General features: G+C 47.5%; 1 long non-coding RNA gene across 1 annotated transcript; it reads right to left on the bottom strand.

Moving 5' to 3' along the window:
• Positions 1-319: 319 nt before the first annotated feature.
• On the bottom strand, positions 320-2,588 carry LOC103914619. Its single transcript, XR_663488.1, has 3 exons — positions 2,406-2,588; positions 1,940-2,120; positions 320-559 (listed from the first exon to the last, which is right to left on the bottom strand). It is a non-coding gene; the product is annotated as an uncharacterized LOC103914619 (long non-coding RNA).
• Between the last annotated feature and the right edge of the window lie 5,296 nt (positions 2,589-7,884).

Raw genomic sequence — 7,884 nt, 5'->3', positions numbered from 1 at the left:
CTCTGCCAGCACCTCCAGGGCAGGACTGTCCCCCCCCAGCAGCCGCAGCGCGCCTTTCCCCCCCCCAGCTTGCTTACAGACCCTACGTCCGCCCTGCCCCGGGAACGCGGCCACAGATGGGGAAGGGGCCGGGGCGGCTGCCTGGGCTTCCACTGCCAGGAACGGGTGGGGAGACGCTGGGAAGGGGAGAGAAGCCTTGGCTCCGGTGGAAAATGTCACAGGACACAGGATTTCCTCCAGACAGCGCCAATGCAGAAAGGGCAGAGGTCCACTGCAGCGTCTCTGTAAAGCTGGGCCACAGTATCGGTTCATCTCCACGGGAAGGACTCGGCTGAGCCCACTGGAGCCCGAATCGTTTATTCCGTGCGTTGCACGTTTAATATTCGCACTGCAGAGATGACACACCTGAGATGAGAGTGTCAGACTGACCCAGAAAGGGCCGAATCTCACCTGCTGAAAGCCCTGAACACGAGAATCCTGCTCGCGTGCGCCTCGGCTGACTGGCGTTACGCAGACCCACGGGGGGCAGCAGTGGAGAACGATGCCACGGAGGGGGTTCCTGCAAGGAAAAAACACTTTGAAACCATTTTGCTTTAAAGCAACAGGGAAAGACCCACAAAACTTATTACAGGCAATTTAGGGGAACAAGGGCTGTTCTGGGGATCTTAGGTGATCAAGTAGTATTCTATTAAAGAACTGACACATGCTGTAGTGGGTTGGGTTCGGGTGAAGGATAGTTTTCAGCCCTTGGGGTCCCTGTCAGTAGGATGTTGCTGTGGATCACTCTGCTGCTTGCCCTGCAAGGGAACCCAGACCCCGCTTAACACTATTACCTGCAATTACGGTCTAGCAAACCGGGGGTGTTTAAGTTAGAGCCAGTGAAATAATCAGGGTCCACCAAAGAGATCAGAAACGGTGGCACACGCTGTACCGCAAACTGACGGTCCAGCTGGCGGGTTCTGTGGGCTTTGCACTGACCAACCTCTCCAAGACACACAGGAATGAAAGAAAAGCAAACTAAAGTAGGAGAAACCGAGTAAGTAACTTCGAGCAGAATAAATGAGAAGTGACTATTTACAGACTGCGGAATCCGTTCTGGAAACCCATCTTCTGCCAGGGGCTACCCGACCACAAACCACAGGGACAGCGTGAGAGCAAACCGTCTTCAGATCGTTATTTGCTAGGACGTTTAGCCAGACCTTGTTCCCGGTAGTTACAGTATGGAATTGAGAACCTCTTCTTCGTTCTCATCTACTTCACCCACCAGATGTAATCAGACTTAGCGCTTTTCATCTTCAAAGCACTTTGCAAACATTAACTCATTAATCCTTATGCCCCCTGTGAAGCAGTTAAGTATTATCCCTGTTTTACGGACCTCTTTATCTCCAAATCTGCTCATTAATTTTTAGTGTGCTCATCGCTTTAAACAGAGATATCAAAGCAACAGAGAAATCGCAGCACAAAATGCTTCTGAGCCTCATTTTCAAACCTGCTGAGTACCTGGATATCCTACAGGAGCTCAGGATTCTGAAACCAGGCCTTGATGGGATGCAAATTATCGCTAATGCTCAAATTAGATCATTTTCCGGAAGCTGGCTCTGCCCTACTCCTGCAAGATCTCCCCATTTAATTGAAATGCCTGGCTGGTAAAGCAGTCAGTGCCATGGACGTCCGTCAAGACACTTACAACCTCATTGGCTTTAAGTGCAGATGGGGTGGAAAAACAGGCCCGGTCTATAGAGCTAGTAAATAATTCATGCTTTGTAACAATAATTCTCTGTCTTCTAAGGGAGCGATGCAGAAGCGACACAATTCAAGAAACAGAACACACGATAATCAGATAACGTTCATACCTATCTGGGAGGCAAATACAAACATTTTTGTGTTTACACCATAGGGAAGTTTCTTTCCTGTTAGTCACCATCTACTGTTAACTTACAGGAGGGTGGTGAGGCAAACAATTTTCCTTGAACTCCATCCAGCGCTGCCAGGGAGCACACTGTCTGGCTCACTGCTCTTCTCCCAAAGGCCTTCTCTCGACAGTTGGTTTTGGAATCACAGCAGAAACAATTGTGCCTTCTGTCCGTGATGTTACAGAGCAGAATGAGTTGATGCACACACTGAAATGAGATGTCATGTTGTGAGAACAAATGAAGGGTGTGGCAGAAAGCTCCTTTTTTTATGGCAGTCATTTGTGGAATTGGACTACAGAGGGATTTATTTTTTGTTATAGGTCAAATTATCTGATATGAGCAGGTGCCAGGAAAAACTGGGATTTCCTGCCACCTAACTTTCCTCTGCTCTACTTAATTTTGCTTGCTTTGGGTGCACCTTCTGAATTTATCATTTACTCCCCAGCAGAAGACAGCGATCCGGTGGCACGCTGGTTCTCAAGGGCATCTTACCTGCTATTCTAGCGCAGTAAGCATCCCAGCAGTCGGGATGGGGCAGGAGGAAGATGAGGACCATGACACGTACATCTCAAACAGCGAGCAAAGCCTTTCCCAGTCATCAGAGCCAACAGGACATTTTCAGCACCCGCTGATTTCGCAAGAGGAAACTCCACCTCAAGGTAGCGCTGAGGGCACAGCATGAGGAATTTGTCCTTAAGAGGCCAGAAGTTGAATGTTATAACCACGGGGCAGACTGACAAATGCAAAAGAGCAATACCTATCGTAGTCAGAAGCCTGGAGCAGCTATGCTGGCAAAAAGATTAATTACTTCTGGGTGTGAGCTGGAACCGCACACCCAGCAGTCCTGAGGTTTTGGTTACTCCCTAGCAAAGTAGGAAACACTGCTCTCTCCCCGATTATGCTGAGGCAAGGATTCAGTTTCCCTTTTCCTAGTATTTTACCTCTGTTCTACCCACACTGGAATGATCATTAGCTTCAGTCACAGCTGAATACAAATGCCACATGTGTGATGCAAGAATAAAATGCATTCTCCCTGGTTCTCCCTGCTTTTGCACAGCAAAAGCTTTACCTGTCTGTTAGGCTGAACATCAGCCTGTCCGAGGGGGTCTGAGGTCAGTCCCTGAGACAGGGATGATGTTCTGGACTCCGTTAACCACAATACACTGCCTTGTGCCTGCAAGCCCCCCGCTGAAATTAGTGCTGATGCCAGCACAGCTAGACCACCTTTTGGCCCCGGTGTCTTGTCCAAAGGTGCCAGATCTGGCTTGGTTACTATACCCTTGCTACCATCACCACCATCAGCGAGGAATAAACAAACACTGAATAAATATTGAGCTGGCAGCACTATTTCTGCCTCAGCTCTTGTGTGCCGTCCTTGCAGACAGCCAGGGTGCCTCCAGCAACTACAGTGGAGGCTTTGGGATTACAGGGTGTTCCCAACATGGAGCTCTGCAGTCACTGGCTGGGCCTCCTTGGTGGCTTGGTAAATATGTCAGAAAAGGCTGGTCTCAGCAGGCCTGTTGGAAACATCTGGCTTTAATTCTTCTTTAAAGCCATGACATTCATTTGGACATCAAACCACTTTCCTTTCATCTATCTGGAGGACTAACCCTGTGGCAGAGCAGCTGACTTTCTGCCTGCCATTACCCTGCATTATCCTGCAGGAAGAAAGAGGTCACAGAAGAGCCAGGGCCATGCTCTTCACAGGGGGAGAGAGCTCGGGAGAGGGTGGCAGCTCACAACTGACACTTTCCTGCTCTTCTCCCTCTCTAGAGTTCTTTTCAACTTGTTTCAAGGCATACATTTCTCTGTCAACATGTCTCAAAGGGGCTCAGAGTCCAGCTTAGACCTGATTTCCCCCTTAATTCACTGGACTGAGAACTCAAGCACTTGAGGAACAGATAGACGTGGCATGCTGTCCTGAGCAGGAAAGAGAGTGCCTGTGTGCTGGAGGGAGAAGCTGTGTCTATTTAGAAATCCCTCAGCTGAGGATGCTGAAGGCTTTGTGGATGGGCTGGAATGCTGAGAAGAAGCCTGGGAGAATCAGGAACATAAGCAGAGGCAGAGGAGTTTTCTCAACAACTTCTGACTGATAATTCTGGTATCAATGACAACCCTAGCAAGGAGACGATGTTTTGAACTCTAAATGTGTTACTGTGCAGGAGAAGAGGCCTAAAGCAAGAATGCTGGATGTTGGAAAGATCAGCTGCGCCATCACATGATCCCATGACGCCTGTAACCACAGCGAAGTTTTATCCAAAGCCAGCGAGACTTTTGGCTCTGTTTCTAAGTCTGAGCTCAGCAGAGATTGTGTAGTTGCATTTTCACAAACTTCCATCGATGCTGAAGCAAACAATTTGCTTTCCAGGCAAAACTAAGTCCCACCAGCACGGGAGAGGTGCCTCGGGCAGCCTCTGAGCTGATGAGCAGCAATTGCTGGGTCTTATTCCAACACACTTCAGCGCGAGGCAAACAGCACAGAGCTCCAGCTCCAAGAGGCAGCCAGGCAACAGCACTGAACAATCAATTTCCCATGTCAGACTCTGACTACGCCCAAAGACTTGGCAGTGCTGGAGCGTATCTACTGTGGCAATAATATTAAATAAAACAGCTCTTCACAGCTGCCTGCCCTCCTTCCCTGCTACCGGGCCACTTTCTTGAAACTGCCACAGTTAAAAGTATTTACCTTTTTATTTGAAGTGCCCCTATAAAAGCAAGCCACGCAGGGAACAGCAAGACAAGAATAAGCTGCCCTATGAATTCACAGCCCATTACGCAGCGCTACTTGGAAGGAGCACGGCCCTGCTGTGTGGCATGAGCATGGCGCTGCTAACAGCTGAAGGAAATCCTTCCGCAGCTCAGGGGGGTCTTTTGGTACCCATGAGTTTCCCTTCTTGTTGCACCAAGATTACTTGTAGGCCAGCCAGGAAACCCACCAGGGTATCAAGTTATCAGGAGCTGATCTCCAATGACACGGTGCAAGATAGCTGATGTATCCCTCTGCTGCCTTCTTATTGTTTCATCCAGGACTGAGACTTCCTGGCAGAGAGGAGAAGCGAGTGAATCATGCAAAAGGAGGAGAGAGCTGGAGCAGGAAATACAGCTGCCAGGCTGAGTCAGCATGGCTTCCCTCTTGAACCTTGAACAGATGGGAGCTGTGAAGGATGTTAATGTTTAACTCCACCAAAAGTCCCCTATTTAGCAAAAGGCATCCGAGACTCATTGGCTTCTGGCAGGAGACCTTTTGCTTTGCCAGGAGCTGTGCTGGTGACAGTACCTCAGTGGTCAGGTCAGCAACTGTGCCTTTCAAAAGGCAATTAAGTCCAAAGGGCCTCACAACATCCGATAAGCTCCAGGAAAGAGATGGATAAAACCAATGGCATTAATCAGTTCATCTCCCCAGCCCTGCACTTCGCTGAGAACACCAACTCAGGAAGATAGATTGACACCATAAATAAGGAAAAGCTCATTAGTTGTTTGGGAAATACTGTTATCAATGATCTCCAAAGGAGCATTGCAGAGGCGCCTGCCTTTTTGCTCTCCTCTCTTTCTCCATCTCTCATTCTTCTTCCCAATGGCATTTAAATCTTTACATGACTGTCTCTGTAAGAAAAAGCATATAATCCCTAAAAGGTAGGGCTAGGACCCTAGACTTTAATCCCAGCGCTGGTACTAGTTACTCAATAGCCATTTCAGATTCCTGTTCCTCACTTCACCCACTGTAAAGTGGGGATGGTGCTTCCTGAACTTCTAGTAATGCAGGAGTCACCTAATGAGTGCTAATTAGGAAGATCCAAACCCAAATCACTAGATTAGTGGTTATCAAATACTCACTTGTTAGAGGACTGCTTAATGGAGCCTCTCGGATGGGAACCCAGGTTTACATGCTCCAAAGGCTAGAGCTCCAACCGCTGATGCCAAGCACAGCCATGTGCTGCCAGGAAAGGGCTCGACAGAACTATTCAGCAGTTCTGGCTTTGTCCCACAGAGAACATACATCCTGCAGGGAATCTATTCGTCCCTTCTGTTTGTTGCCTTTGCAATAACCTGAAATGTGTTCAAAAGGGAAGAAATCCACAACTGTGTTCATCAGGTAGATCCAATGTCTTCCTCAGTTCGCCGAGAGGGCTGAGTGAGAATGAATTCTGTAATTCAAGAAAAAGAAGCGACTCTGAGTGTCTGAGAATGAAAGAGCTCACAGTAAGCAACCCCGTGGTTAAAGTTACCTGCAGGCAAAAAGGGGCTTGCACCACACTGGGGGAGAGATGAAGCTGTCCTGCCGGTACTGCTAGGAAATGGTGATGCTGGACTAGAGGGAGGTTGGGATGCTTTCATCATGAAGAGCAGCTTTTGCTTTATAAGCCTCCAACGTGTACCGCTATAATAAAGCATGCATCTGTGCTGAGAGGTGACTTGTACAATATAGTCATCAGTGAGCTGGAAAAAGAGGTAAACAATAAAGTGACAAAATTTACCCATGATACAAAATTATTCAGGATACTCAAACTGAGTGGGAAGAGCTAGAGAAGGATCTCACGACAGCAAGTACTTGGGCATTCAAACTGCTGGCAAAACAAAATGCTAACAAATACAAAGATGCAGGGGCAAAGCAAGCCTAACTATAATTGCACAGTGATGGGGTCCAAGTTAGCTACTCCCACTCAGGAAAGAGCTCATGGAATCATTATGGGCTATTCAACTCTGCACTCACTGATGGTTAGAAAACAAGAAATATTTTTGTAAAAGGAACACAAGATGGAAAAAAAACCTGTGCTGATCTTGCAGGATACCATCACACATTTTTTTATTGTACTTCACTCTCAGAGCTAAGGTTTGTTTTTCTTGGTCAAGGTGACACACGTGCTATTTGAAGAAGCAATCCTGGAGTCCTAAACTGCCTGCCTGAATGCGAGCTTAGAAAGGGCTCCGGGACCTGGCAGGGGCGCTTGTACAGTAACTTAGGTTTAAGAGATACCAGGCCTCTGGTATCTCTTACCAGGCCATATCTTCTCGCTTTCTGGAATAGTGGCTTTTCATCGGGCTTAAAGCTTCTGTTCTTTAGCCCCAAAGTCACCACATCTAATACAGATGTATGATGCCTCCTTAGTAAAGTCATGCCATGGTACTTTAATGATTGTTGTGTTTTTCTATTGCCTTGGCTTTATTAAAAAACAAAAAGGGAATGTAAGGACTGACAGAGTATGTTTGGAAATGGAAGTAAAATTCCAGTTTAATCACTGATTAAACAAACCAGTGGTGCTGTTGGGAGGGGTCACATGAAGTTCACTGGTTGGGTGGAGATCTCAAAACCAAAAAAAAGCCATGTGGGTGTCCGAGCATTGTCCATAGCACTGGCTGTTTCTTCAGCAGCTGCCTTACCCTATCTGCTGGTGCTGGGCCTCTTCTGTAGGAAGTTCGGCAGCCCCAGCAATCAGAGAATCAGTCCGAGAATGCAGACTCCCTCAGAAAGCGCTGCTACACCAAAAGCTAGACACTTCAATGAAATATCAAAAAGGGAGGAGTGAGAAGACAGAAAATATTTCTTTGGACTCTCGTCTCTGGTATAAATCTACTAGTGGAGTTGCATTCTACTGCTCTAAGAGTAACCCTAGGAAAGATGCCATCCCTTGAAAGAAACAAGCACCGTAAACATGTTAATAATTACACCTGAGACTATTTTCCCGGAACAGGTTGTTCGTATCTTATTGACTTGTCACCCTTTATACCTGCACTTCACAACCACCTCTTACCAAAACACTAGAAAACACATTTTAATTCAATGCTGAGCTCAGAGCTGTCAGCTGCAGCTCAGGAAACAGATCGCGGCATTGACATTGACAGTCCTCTGAAGCCACTGGCTGAGGGTGCAACAGCAGCCAAAAAAGCCAGCTGAACGTTGGCTGCTTTCAGGAAGGATACTGAGGTGAGGCCAAAGCCCTCGGTTTGCTGTTACAGAAATCCTCGGAGCACT

The sequence above is a fragment of the Pygoscelis adeliae genome, unplaced genomic scaffold (assembly GCF_000699105.1).
Source record: "Pygoscelis adeliae isolate BGI_AS28 unplaced genomic scaffold, ASM69910v1 Scaffold1000, whole genome shotgun sequence".
In the NCBI taxonomy this organism is placed as follows: domain Eukaryota; kingdom Metazoa; phylum Chordata; class Aves; order Sphenisciformes; family Spheniscidae; genus Pygoscelis; species Pygoscelis adeliae.
Note: the sequence above shows the minus strand (reverse complement) of the source record. Positions and strands in the feature narration are given on the sequence as shown.